This window comes from Martes martes, assembly GCF_963455335.1.
Source record: "Martes martes genome assembly, chromosome: 9".
NCBI classification, from domain to species: Eukaryota; Metazoa; Chordata; class Mammalia; order Carnivora; family Mustelidae; genus Martes; species Martes martes.
The window spans coordinates 34,088,344-34,102,762 of NC_137896.1; the positions used below are offsets into that span (position 1 = coordinate 34,088,344).

At 46.1% G+C, this 14,419-nt stretch overlaps 1 protein-coding gene across 1 annotated transcript in view; it reads right to left on the reverse strand.

The window, feature by feature from the left end:
• PAK5 (p21 (RAC1) activated kinase 5) overlaps positions 1–14,419 on the reverse strand; it is a gene marked incomplete at both ends in the record, with an annotated part of 99,010 nt that overhangs the window by 23,125 nt on the left and 61,466 nt on the right. The window lies entirely within an intron of this gene.

Here is a 14,419-nt window from a genome sequence, read left to right on the forward strand (position 1 = left end):
GCAGTGGAAGGTGATTCCAGGAGTTATGAAGTGAAGACAAAGAAGGGGAAAACCGATGAAGGGTGAGTCATTGAGTACGATGGCTAATTTTTATGTGTTACCTTGGCTAGGCTATGGCATCTGGTTATTTGGTCAAAAACTAGTCTAGATACTACAGTGAAGTTATTTATTTACCTTTTAAAGATGTACTTAACATTTACATCAGTAGATCTTGAGCAAAGCAGATTGTCCTCCATAATGTGGGTAGGCTGCATCCCATCAGTTGAAGGCTTTAAGTGGAAGGATTGATGTCATCCCCAGAGGAGAGACTCTGTGTACCCATACACATCCCCTTACTGGTTATCTCTCTGGTGAACCCTAACACACACAGCACGTCACCAGTCAAGCAACTGGAACCTAATTCCACCAGGTAAGTGTCCACTCTGGGAGACAATGTTAAGCATGTACCTTGGAGCTATCCCATCTGAGGGGCCAAGAGCTGGGGTATTTATGCACTGCCTCCCTTCAAAACATTGTTTAACACCTACTTCCATGAATATTAATTTCCTGGCACTTCTGACTTCCCATGTCTTGGGCTGAGCAGGCTCCAGTGGGTAGAGACAGCTCTTAGACCAGAATTTCTCAATCTTGGTACCATTAATTCTGGGGTCCAGATAATTCTCTGATGTGGGTGACTGCCCTGTGTGTTCAGGATGTTCAGCATCATCCCTGGACTCTACCCACTAGATGCCAGAAGCAGCCACTTCTGCCAGTTAGGACCAAAAACATTGCTTGAGATGTTGCCAAATGTCCCCAGAATATGGGAAAAATTGCTCTTGGCAGAGAACTACCACCTTAGACAAAGAAAAGCAGTGTTGGCAGACAGAAACAATAGGTGGATGAAGGGAAGAGCTTGGGGCACCAACTGTACCCACTGCTCCTAGGAAAGGACCTTCTCCATTCAGGTGAAGCATAGGGAAAGTTTTAGTTAAAATGTGCCTTAACCAAGGTTATTTGGTGTTTAGACCATATTTTCTTTTTTAGGAATAAAATATCCCATCTGTCATTAAAGGATGTTAGTCTTCAGTGAGAAATCTCAGGGGTAGAAATGCTTTCTCCATGCCTTTGAACTCATATACTAGAGGGGAGTATGGGCCATACACATCACCTAGCAGGTATAGGTAAAAGGGAAAATATGACTCCCTGTGCTAAGCAGCTTTTCAGTATGGACCATATGGTAAACACACACAATGTCCTCATCAAATACGTGGAAATATAATTGAGACTAGCCAAAATTTGCAGGAGCATGTGTGTGAAAGCCAATTTGGTCATCCCTCGAAAGGATTCCGGCAGAAAACATTCTACTCTAGTTATGAAGACTGGATTGAGGGAACTCAGTGGAGAATAGGGAGGGCAGGCAAAGCAGGGATGGGAGGAGTCAGTGAGGGGTTTATAGGACACCAGGTGTACATTCCAGCAATCACTCCCTCGGAGGGATCAAGAAGGACCTCTGACTAGCTCTGAAAAAACTAAGGTCACATATGGTAAATATACCACATCATAACACATTCACCTCTTTGCCCAGGACAGAAGGCACTAATCAATCACTACACTCTTGTGTGATATCCTGATGACAACACAGTGCCGGGTACATAGAAGGTGCTCAAAAAGATTTTTGACTGGACTTCAGGCTCCTTATTAACACAGCACCCTAGGAAGTCTCTACTGCTCTACTGGGATGTACATGAAATGACATGGACATGTCTCCATGCCCCATCCACCCCAAGGATCTAGATCTACTCTAATATGGTAGCTACTGGCCACATGTAGCTACTTATATTAAATAAATAAAAAAATAAAACTAAAATAAAAATTTGGGTCCTCAGTCATATTAATCACATTTTATATCTAATAGGCATCACATTGGACAGCATAGATACACAACACTTCCACCATTGCAGAAAGTTCTATTGGGTGGTATCTTTCCAAATAAGCCCATTGTTCCCATGTAGTACATTCATTAATTCATTTAGTTCACAAATTAATCCTTGAGCTACTATTATGTGCTAGGCATCATTTCAGGTTCCACGGGAAGGTCCAGCAATAATAAAGATGGATGGTATTTGTGCCCTCGTGGGGTTTATATTCTTGAGAAGGAGACAGATAATAAACAAGAAAACCAGTAAGTGTATAGTATGCAGTCCAGTAGTAATAGAGACATGAAGAGAAATAGAGGAAAGGATTTAAGATGAATGAGTAGAAATCTGGCTGTCATGAGGGAATAGGCCCAATGTCTATGTAGAGAGGGGTCATATGGGCAGAGGGCACACACAGGATTCTAGGCAAATATAGGCTTCACAAACAGCACAGGGACTCTTCTGGTATGAATGATGTCCAGAAAAGAAGCCGGAAGGATGATCATGTAGGTCATAGCAAGGGCACTGGTAGTCACTCTGATTGATGTGGGAACCACTAGAGTTTGCTGAGGAGAGAGGAGAGATATGAGCTTGATATTGATCTCTGGGTGTTAGAAGAGAAGAGACCTTTGGAGCAAAGGTGGAAACAGGGATGCCAGTTGGCTTATTGTGGTCAATGTGAGTTGATATTAGAGAGGGTGCTATAGTTGGGATAAGAAATGCTGGGGCCTATGGTAGGATCTGAAGAAAGAGCTGGCATGATTTCTGATGGATTGGATTAAAATGTGAAAGGAAAGAATCAAAGATGACTCCCAGGATTTTGGCCTGAGCAACAGGCCATTTAATGGTCTGAGGAGTAGCAGGGCTGGGGTAGGCTCGTGAAGTATGGCCATCAGCCTCCAACCAAGATGGGGTCTGAGGATCCTTGTGTAGTCTCCTCCTACACCATATCAGGCTCCTCTGTGGGATCAAAAGAATATAGTGGAAGTGACAGCCAGTGCCTTCTGGGACCAAGAAAGATATCGTGGCTCCACTGCCTTCTCTCTTGGATCACTTGCTTTGACTCTCTCCTGCTGTCACGTCATGAGGACACTCAAGAATCCTATAGAGAGGCTGAAGGGCAAAACCTCCTGCCAAGAGTCAGAAACTGAGGCCTTCCTCCAACAGCCATGTGGACCATCCTAGAAGTGATCGTCTGGCCCCAGTCAAGCGTTCAGAGGACTAGCCCCAGCAGACATCTTGACTGCCACCTCTTGAGAGTCTCAAGGCCAGAATCATGCAGCTAGTTTAGTCACAGAAAACTGACCCAAAGAAACTATGTGAATGTTTATTATTGTTTTAAGTCATTAAGTTTTGTGATAATTTGTTTCAGAGCAAGAGGTAACTATTGCATGGTAAAGCCAAGAATTCTGGCATGGCCGTGTTCAGATTGGGAGAACTATCAAGCATTCATGCGGAGATGTTGCTGAGGGGACTTAGACATGCTTTGAGTCCAGGAAAGAGCTGAAACTAATGCCATGAACCTGGGAGTCATTGGTGAGAATCACACCATTAGTTGGTATTAAAAGCCAAGATGTTGCATGTGTGAAAGAAGGTCCAAGGACCCCAACATTCAGAAACCAGAAAAAGCAGAAGGATGTTGCATAAAGGAGCAGAGAACTGGCCAGTGATATAGGAAAGAAACGAAGGGTCTGGGGGTCCTGAAACCAAGGGAGGAATACATTTCAAGAAGGAAGGAGTAATGAAGCAATCTGGATGCCAGAGAGAAGTGAAGTAGGATGGGGTATATCGGTCATTGGACCTGGCAATATGGCGGCTGGCTAGAAGAAGGCAGGTGTCTCAAGCTCCTGCTCTAACAGACAGCATGAACAAATGTCTGTTCCATGATCTGGCAGCAAGAGCTGTACACAGTGGGCTCCTTAACATGGTTGCCATGGCACCGTTCTCACTTCTGTCCCATTCACTGGCTCCCAAGTGATAGTGCAGCCCTTCCCAGTCTGGAGAACACCATCATCTACTCAGGTGAGCTCACCAGTTAGACAGCCTTGCACCAACCAGCAGAAACCAGCAGGAATCAGGCTACTGCAAAGCCAGTGCCCTGTCCTGATTGTTTAACAGAGAACACATGCTTTTGAGGGACATACATAGGGTTTAGTTCTGACTCTGACAGCTTTGTCAAATTACCGAGCTGCTCTGACCCTCAGTTTCCTTATCTGTAAAATGGGAATCACAAATACCTCCCTCATAGGGCTTTAAGGAGGCTAAACTGTGGCAACCCAGAGCAACCTGGTGTCTAAGAAAACAAGCTCTTGGTTCAAAATCCCTGCTGGCGGTTTACCAGTTGCATGACATCAGGCAAGTTATTTCAACTCCCGTGCTTCAGTTTTCTCACCTGTAAAATGGGAGTCATCACAATAATAATGACTTCTTTAGTCACTTTGAGCTCTAAAGGACAGTACACACATCAAAAGATTTGCATAATGACTGACCAATACATTCAAGGCTCTGGTATCGTTATAGAAAGTCCTTAGCAGAGTGGGAACGTCAGAGAAAATAAAGAGTAAAATATTAAAAAAACAAACCCAACCAGCCAGCATTTATTGAAGATAATGTACCGGTAGCATATGTATTCTTAAACACTAGTCTTCAAAACAATCAGAAAAGGTGCTTTGAATTATAATATATTGAACACCGCATTATAATTAAGATGCTGTATTTGGAATGACGCTGATGTTTTGCTAAGCCCCTGGATCTGGGCTACACACAGGAAAAACGGCGGGGGGGGCGGTTTATGTGAGGTGGGGAGGGGGAAGAAGATGTCAGTGTAAATTAAACAACTGGGTTCTTCCCTTAAATTAAGTTTGAGATTAGCCAGGCCCAGGCTAATTACAAGGCCAGCATGTGAGACAAGTGGGGGCCATGACTTTTATTTCTGAAAGTATGTCCTGGGAGCTATCACACGCCAGCATCCCCCAGTGTCTTCCGTGGAGGATTGGCGCCTGTACGTTAAGTGAAATTGAATTCATTCCCCACAAGCATATATAACTGATCTCCGAAGATGTATTAAAAATAAGGAAGCTGTATCCAGGAGGAGTTGCAGACATCGCTCCACACTGCCTCAGGCCACTTTTCTTCTTTATCAACTGTCAGCAGCATTATCAGCGTCTGCTCTTGGCAGCCAGTGTGTGGCATAAAGAAAAGGAGGCTTGCCTGCATGAATGGGACCATTTCCAGTCAGAGAGGAAAGGCTGAGTTGTTCACTGGGAGCTAAAGGTCTTGGAAAGTAGGTCTTCGAGACAAAACCGTGCTATTGTTTTTCATGGCTGCCAGTAAGAGGCACAGACTCAAAGAAATAATGATGGATGAGGAGGAACCACTCTCATGAGGGATCATTTTTGGAACCAAGCTTGAGGTGTACCTACGGAAGGAGAATTGACTGCCTCCCCATTGAGAGAACATGTGGTCCCCTCTCCGGGCTTCCATCCACTCAAGGAGAAGATGGCAGAGAGATAGCTGACTTTGGGAAGGTGAAGGGGATGAGTGACCCTGTTCAGGCCCACCATGTTGCTGACTTACAGCCCTCAGTTGGGTCTTAGTGACCCAACTGTGGGTTCCATGATGGTATTGCTAGCCTGCATATTTGTGGCACCCTCATTCTTTTTCTGAGAGCTAAGAAGGGGGCAATTTGTCCCATTTAATTGTTGATAAAATGGAGGTTCAGGGAGGTGAAATTGCCACCTACCAGCAATCCAAGGCGAATGGCCCCATAACCCTAAGAAGATTGTGCAACCTAGGTCTTCCGCTCTGGTCTGTCCTTCACTCTCAGGGAGGGTGTTTATATGTCCCAGGTGCAAGGCACACTGGCATCGCAGGCCTGGTTTCCTGCCTGCTTTGGCATTTCTACCATTAGCTGTCACCTCCTCAGTCCGTATTATCAAGGCTGGGGCACTCACTCCCGGAGAAAATGCAGGAGCATGTCACTGGGAGCCCAAGGACGGCCCCTTCCATTCACCAACTGCTCTGTTAGGAGTCTATCCTTGTAGGAGTGATCCATAGGAGTGTTAATTCTATTTGACATTCGTTGAGTGCTTTCCACGTGTGTGGGAGACTGTTCTCAGCACTTTATATATGTGAATGCATTTAAACATCAAGTTAAATGAGACAAGCCTCATAATTGTCCCATTTTACAGATAAGGAGACGGAGGCAGAGAGAGTTTAAGCAGCTCATGCATAGGTCTCAAAGCTATTAAGAGGCACAGCTGGGATTAAATCCAGATAACGTCACTTCAGAACTTGGGCCTTTGATATGTTCTCAGACTTATCCTTCAGTGATAAGAAGGTAGACATGGTCAGGACAGAGGTGGGCATGGTGTGGAAAGACAACTACAGAGCAAAAGTCTGGTTAGGGTGTTTCCCTGGGGGCTCAACTGTCTTCTGGGGGCAGCTGGGAGCAAGATATAAGAAATGCAAGGGCCAGAAAATGATGAATGATAATGCCTGGCTGGGGGAGCAGGGTGGTAAAGGAAAATTAAGTTGTTTTGTTTGAACAGTCTTGCTTTAGAGGAATCAGCTCCAAATACACAACCAAGAACAGCAAAATGAGCTGATCGTCTATGTACAGAATTTATCGCTTTCATTTTCGTGTTGGCCAGACCAGAACTTTGTGTTCAGATATAATAATGCCCTTTCTTCTGCTAAGAAGCAAGCAAGCCCAAGCTTTCTTCCATAACAAGGCCTCCTGGCCCTCTTACATGGCTCTTAAACAATTCTAATTATTTCATTGTCTTACTCTAAATCATCATGATATCCTATATTTGGAAGTAGGTGAAAAAATCTGATGTATTCATATATGTTGTTTTGCACAGACATGCACCAGAGTTCATGCATGTAAACACAGGAGTAAAGCCTGACCTGTGTGATTGTTTTTACAACCTGACTTTCAAATATATTCTAAAAAAAAAAAAAGAAAGAGAGAGAGAACATTTGGAATATAGTTTCTTGAGACAGAGGTAGGGTTTAATCGTTGAGTGAAACCATAATAGAGTGGAGTTGGCGCCAGCGAGAAGTACAGATATTTAATGAGCAAATCTCCAATGTATCTCCCACCACCCACACCATTTCCAAAATATCGATGGACCGACACGGTTCACCTTTGAGGACTTTATCACAAGGGCATGGGATGGGGACCGGGAGCAGGGGTAGGAAAGTCACTAGGCAGGAGGGAAGACAATAAACACCAAAAAGGTGTTCTTCCCACTCTGCCCAAGAGAATGGCCCGGCGGGATTTTTTGAAAGAGTAACGTCATGGAAATGGGACCAGGGCCTTTCAGGAGATTTCCATATGGCAAGATGTAAGCAGAGAAGACTGGTCCTTCTGCAGTTTATCCCCCATCCTGCCCAACGACATAGTGGCAGTGCTCGAGGGCCACTCATAGTCACCGAAAATCAAATGCGGTCTGAAAAGGACTTCTCTCTGCAGGAATCTTTAAACATACGAAAAGGACATCTACGCAGTCTTGGTTTCTGTTCCTCCCTGAAACGGTTAATCACATACATTGGTAGTTTCGTTTCCATTTTCATTGCCTTTTAGCATACCATACCAAGGAGTTCTTTAAGAATGTGCTTTTTCAAGTCGAGTCAAGCCCCATCAAAAAATAATGGCACAAAACAAACAAAAGGCTCTATGATCTGGGAATAAATAATCTGGGGCTAACGAGTCAGCTGGACTACCCTTCCACAATGGGCACCAACTCCCCGAGGACAGGGTCAGACACAGGCTTGCGATGTATCAAAATTATAAATAATTATAGCAATGAATTCATTTAATCAATCAATTTCACCAGTGGTGCGCAGGGGTGGACGGGGCATAAAACTCCACATAGCTATCAATTGCTCCGATTACAGCTGGCTGTCAGCCAGAATTCCCCTGATCCATGTTCGTTAAATGCACATTAATCTGAATTTGGCAGTGTAATCAAGGACCTAACTGAACTGTGAAATTGAATTCTGCAGTAGAACATCATTTGACCATTTTATGCCAAGGCTGGGGGAAAAAAAAGGTTTGGTCGGGGGGAGGGCGAGAGAAAAAGAGAAAAAAAAAAGATCCTGCCGCAACGTCTATTTGTCACAGTGGCCTTCCGTACTGGTGACAGGGAGGCTGTGGCGAGATCACGCTGGGCTGGTGGGGGTGGGGTGGGGTGGGGTGGAGTGGAGTGGAGGGGCACGGTGAGCATGTGTCTGTGCCGGAAGGATGGGGGCCGCAGAATGCTCCGTGAAAGATGGCGAGTCTCTCTTTCCACTGCCCACAGAGCTACAAGGGATGGGAGGCGGCGGCTGGCAGCTGCTTGAGCGTGGTGCTCCAATCCACCTTTTCTGAGTACAATAAAGCAGAGACTGCTCAGCGCAAAGGGGAAAAAAGCCAGACCGCGTGTTGTTCGCTGTACATAAATCAAACGTGGGATAAACGTGAATCACAGACCCCTATTATCTGAACAGGGAAAGGACATCTTAAATTGTCCTTACTTGACTCAAAGGGAAATATATGAGGACCAGCCTCGGCTTTGGGAAAGGAAAAGGACGGCCCATAAGACTTCCATAGAGAATCGGTAACTAGCTTTCTCGGCAGGGACGTTTTAGAGGCCGGCCATTAGGGGAAAGGGAGTCATTCAGTCCTGTGTCTTGAATATGTATTTACTCTCCTGCATCCCTCTGGCTGTGTCTTGCTGGGCCAATTCTCCCTGCCGTGGGCAGGACTGCCACCGATGGGGGCTGTTCCCCGCCTGCCCTCAGGTGGGGGCACGCTGCCGCATCCTCGTGGAACAGTGGCTGCTACTCCTGCTGGAGGCAAGGCTTCAACGCGTGCCCGTCTGTCCACGGTCTCCTCCGAATTACTTATTTTCATTTACACAATGGAGTGGCCCTGTTTCACCGATGACAAAGGGACACAACGCACGCTATGAGCTGCCATTTGATTTTGGTTAAGAAAGGCAAGCAGCACACGCTGTCATTGCCAGGGAACAGTGGTCATGAGCCGGACCTCTGGGGACCTAAAGAATCAGGGGTCTGCTTAAGGTTCTAATGCAGGGGGCTTGAGCAGGACCTCTGGGGACCTAAAGAAGCAGGTGTCTGCTTAAGATTCCAATGCGGGGGACTTGAAAGTAGCTTAAGTTCTGGATAGTCAGACGCTGGCTGGATTTCCAAATTGCATGTAGCAGACAGCCATTCACCATGTTTAGTGTTCGGCAAGGAACTCTCCCAAACCGTGACACTGGATTCCTAGTTAGGCATGTAGGAACTTACACCCTGTGACGTGAAGTTGGAAGAGTTGTGCCTTTCTTTGCCTTACAGAATATATGGCAAAAGGATGCTGAGAGAGTCTGGACACGTGGCTTATGACCTGTACATGTAGGCAAAGCCCAGTTAAAGAAATGAATAGGTCTGTGCTCAGTCAGCAGGCTCAAGCGTACAGGTCTCTTCCTCCACCCCTGGACTGGTATGTCCAATTAACGCCCCCACACTTGCTGCTCCAAACTCAAAGAACACATCTTCTGTTCAAGAGCAGACGACTCAGACCTGAGATCTGTCCCAGCCTGCAGCAGCGGGGGTGGGGAGCGGCGGTGTCTGTACCTCTGGGGACCGGCTGCCTGCTGCAGAATATGGTTCAAGTACATCAGGGCCTCTAAGACAGCTGGGACAGATATTGCCAGGTCAGATTAATTTTATTTTAATTTGGTAATGGAAAACTCACTCACAGTGACTAAAACACAATTTACTTTGAGCCACGAGAATATTCGCGGGAAGATTTGTCCATTCATACGCAAAGGCCCCGTGAAGCCTGGTGGATGGACAAGTCTTCGAGATATTCTGAATCACCTCATTGGATGTTTTCAGGTTTTATGAACCTTAATGAATATCCTGTAAGAGCCTATATGTAAAGAAAAAAATCGAAATAATACCCATAGTTCTATTAAGTGATTAGCACTTCTCTCTCGCTCTCTCTCTCTTCCCCAGACCTCTGATTTTTGCTGCAGCCCGTAAGATTTCACAAGCATTGCCATCTTGTGACCCATCGAGCCCTAACAGGATCTCAGCAAGAGTTCAGCTGGGATAAGGAGCTGCAGTTTTGTCCCTGGACCTTGGCTGAATCTGGGTGCGCAAGTGCCACAGAGAACAGTGAGTCCTTCAATTACTGGTGCAGGAAGACTGAGCACACCGCCTCAGCTGCGTTTTCCTTCCAGGGAAAGCAGAGGGACAGCTAAGCAGTGGAAAGAACCATTGCACTGGTGACCCCAGAAGAAAGATCTGGGGAATCATGCCAGTTTTTCTTACACCCTCTATCTTTGCTCAGACCCCTTTAATATGTCATCTGTTTGGGCTGTGCTGGGATGCAGCACTGGTCACTTGGCTGCCTGGGACACAGGAGATGGTAGGGATAACACGGAGGCATTGGTTGGCAAGAACCTTCATCGTAATGACAGATGTAGAGCTATGGACGGCACTTCTTGCTTGAATGCTGCTGGATACTCTGCTCTCTCTTAACATCCGGGAAGTCTGAGAATTTCATGCTCATTCTAGAGGGTAGAGCAAGCAGTAGGGTGGTGGGATTGGGGTCCTCAGGCTAGCTCAGTCACTGAGGCATGGTGGGGCCTTGAGGAAGTCACACAGCTACACCGGCCTTCTGTGACCCGCATCTCTGAGGTGAGGACAGCAGAACTTATTAGTCTACACAGAATGGCTGTGAGGTCAAAGTCACATGGAACTTGTTCTCATATGTTGAGAATATGTAAAAGGTTCCACGGCTGGTGTTAGCAGATATGGGGACATGTTTTCCAACCAGAAATATGTCGGGGAATCGGGGCTAACACTGAGCGTCTGCTGTGTGAGGACTCCTTTACATTTACTCATCTTTTTTCATCTGTACAAGAAGGTCAAAGTAGTTATGGAAACACTCTACAGAGGAGGGAACTGAGGCACACACAAGATCCTACAGCCAGTAAGTGTGAGAATCCAGGGAACTGGATTCTAGAACTTGTGCTCTTAATATCTTCTGTAATGGGTGAGAACATCTGGTTGTCATTCAGAAAAAAGAGTAAGATTGGAGCACCTGGGTGGCTCAGTGGGTTAAAGCCTCTGCCTTTGGCTCGGGTCATGATCCCAGGGTCCTGGGATCGAGCCCTGCATTGGGCTCTCTGCTCAGTGGAGAGCCTGCTTCCTTCTCTCTCTCTCTGCCTGCCTTTCTGCCTACTTGTGATTTCTGCCTGTCCAATAAATAAATAAAATCTTTAAAAAAAAAAAAGAAAAAAAGAAAAAAGAGTAAGACTATCAGTTAAGGTAGAGTGAATGCGTATGAGTGTCTCAGGGATCTTCACTCTTAATGCCTCCTTTTGGCCTGTGGTCCTAGCTTTTCACACGGTCTGGGTGAGGCTAAGGAGCTTCTCAGAGGATTCCCCCTCACTGAGAACAGAGAGAATCAAGCACATTCCCTGTGTGCCCCAAATCTGTCTTTGACTCATTACCCATTCCTCACCAGCGAGATGAGGGCTGCCTGTGGTGTGCACATCTGGGCCCCGAGGCCTCAGACACATCTTTCTGGTCCTCAGTTTTCTTCTGGGGAAATAGGAATGTTCTGGAATATATAGACTGTGTAGTCAGATGGACCTAATTGTGGGTCCTGACTCAGCTGTCTGCCTGTAAAGAGCTAGCCTCTGAGTCTCAGCTTTCTCACTGTAAAAGGGAGATGCTCTTGAAGTCTTCCAGCATTGCCATGAGGGCTAAATCGTGTAGTGTTTACAAAATGCTTAGCTCGGTGCCTGGAGCACAGTAACCCTCAGCTTCATGTCACAGCTGTCCCCTGTCCACACGCTAGACCTACGGATCCATGTGTCGACTGTGTGTATTCATAATTAGACTACTGCTAATTATTAACTTATTTAACCCTCACACAACGTGATTATTCCCATTTTATAGACAGAGGAGTGGAGTTTAAGCCATTTACTCACCCAGGTTTAAGCCGGGGGTAGTTTATCTCTAGGACCTACACCCTTGAATGCCCAAAAGTACTTGCAAAATGGTTAGCTATGGAACAGTGATTCTCAGCTGGGGCCAGCTTTGCTCCCTGCTGCCCCATAGGTCATTTGACAGTGTCTGGAAATAGTCTGGATGTCACAGGAAGGGATGCTACTGGCACGCACTGACAGAAGTCAGGGGCGCTGCTTACCCTCCTCCAGTGCACAGGGCGGCCACCTACAAGACAGAACCATCAGGCCCAGCATGTCCACAGTATGGAGGCCGAGAAATCCTGCTATTGAGTGAGACAGGACCACACTCCCCAAGGGAGCTTCATGGCCGCAGGTATTTAAAGGAGTTTGCAAGGTGAGGTGAATGCAAAGGGTATTCCTTGGCCACTGGGGATGTGTCCAATGTCTGGCGAAGGGGTTGAGCCTGGAGAGCTGGATTCCAGCTCAGCAATGAGCTTGGATGACTGACTGGGCTGCTTCTGAGCCCCTCCGAGCCCCCAGATTCCTCAGAGGTGCAAAGCAGGCAAGATTTCCTGCCTTCCAGGACCGTGAGGCTCAACAAGGTAACACGTATGTCTGGCACGCAGGGAGTGCTTAGTGAGCTGGCAGAACTGTGATTACCCAGGGGTGGGGGTGGGGGGGGGCTTCTCAGGGCTGGAGCCAGAGCAAGGGATGGATTGCTGGGTCAGAACCAACACACGAGAGCTGGCGGCTGCCCGCTCCCTGGAGAACAGTGGAATGAGCAAAATCAGATGCCCAGTGACACTGTCTCTAGCCAGTTTCCCTCCCTGTGAAGCAGACTTGTCTGCAGGGGACGGTGGAAAGCATCCTCTCTCCACATCAGGCTGCTTTTAAAGTTGTGTGGTGTGGATAGATTTTGTTTGGCTTCATTTGTCGCCCCTAGCCCCAGACATTCAGAAGGAGGGAGATAGACGATACCTACAGGTTTATGACATCCTTGATTCCTGTCTTGTTAACGGAAAATCAGGTAGGTCGACAGCACTGGAGGAGTTTTTTCTATGGGTTAACGGTATTTTCTTCTCCATTAGGCCAAAATATAAAACTGGTGTCTGTCTGTCTGTCTGTCTCTTTCTCACTTACGCATACCCCTCCCTCCTCATTTTTGATCTGTCTGGAGACCCACACAAACTGCATGCTTTCATATATTATCTGAGATGTGAACATGAGCCACCAGCCTCTAGGACTTTCTATGAGGCACAGCCAAACTGAGTCGTGATCTCTATTTCTTCCCTCAACAGAAAATCCAAATGTGATTGGTAGATTTTTCAGAGTACAGCTCTAAAGTCACAGGCACCTAAGTCTTTTTAGAGAGATGTTATATTTTTAATCAAGTAAACATTCTAATTACCAACATGCCTCCCACCTCCTACCCTCCCACTAACTCTGCTTGTGATTTTCTCATGGGTCTCCTGTGAAATGGAACAGCAGCTTATATCTTTGGAGCCCTTGATTATGAGGGCTGAAAAACTCTTGGTAGAAGTTCCCAAGGGCTAGTATGTTATTTTTTTTTTCCTGAGCCACAACAGTCTGCATTGTTTCTGCTTTACGTATTTCTTTTCTGAGCCATGATAGTTTTCTGCATTGTTTCTGGGATTAACAAAACTAGATTTCAGAGCAGATCTGCTTTGCCTTATATTTGGAAGTCTGTAGGAAGAGGGATCTAGCAAGGAATGAATCAAATTATCCCCTCCCTCCATCCTCTTCCTTTACTTAGCCTAGAGTTCTGGTGGTCACTAGGGCCTCTCATGGGTTTTACTGGCAAATGCAATTGAGCCCCTTAAATAACACATGCTCACATAAAGGGAAGAATGCAGGACTAGGGGAAAGACCAGACCTGGATTTCATCCTTGTTTTGCAACCAACTAACTATGAAAACTTAAGCATGCTACATGACTTCCCTGTCTTTGTTTCTCCTTGTGTGAGATGTGTGGTCAGGGGTTGTGGGAGGGGTGGTGGTGGTGGTGGTCCTATTAAATCCCAAATGCCTTTAGGGATTAGGCTAATGGGGAAAATGAATGAAGTGGGCTGGACGGGGCCTGTCCCCTCTAATGGGGAGTCTTTTTCTCTAGCCAATTCCATTCCCAGTGCTAGGTGAAAGTGTGGGCCCAGGGGTATCAGATCATCTCCCCACCTTTTTTTAAAGAGAAGCCTAAAACCCAGAAGTTGAAGATTTTAAGCGAAATATCTTGATTTATCAGACATTGGGAATGACTATTTGGTGGATGAAATAGATCAATGGACCAAATATGGCCCCAGGGCTGAAACATTATTTCCTCTGAACAGAACTTCCTCTATGATCTTGACCTAAACAGCTTCCTACCATGAGTGCTCAAATAGGTCACACACACAAAAAAGTCATATTTGATCCTAACTAGCCATAGCAATCCTGATAAAGGAGAACAAAGCTTCCTGATTTCAAACTATATTACAGAGCTATAGAGATCAAAATAGGATGGTACTGGCAAAAAAGCAGACTCATAGATCAAG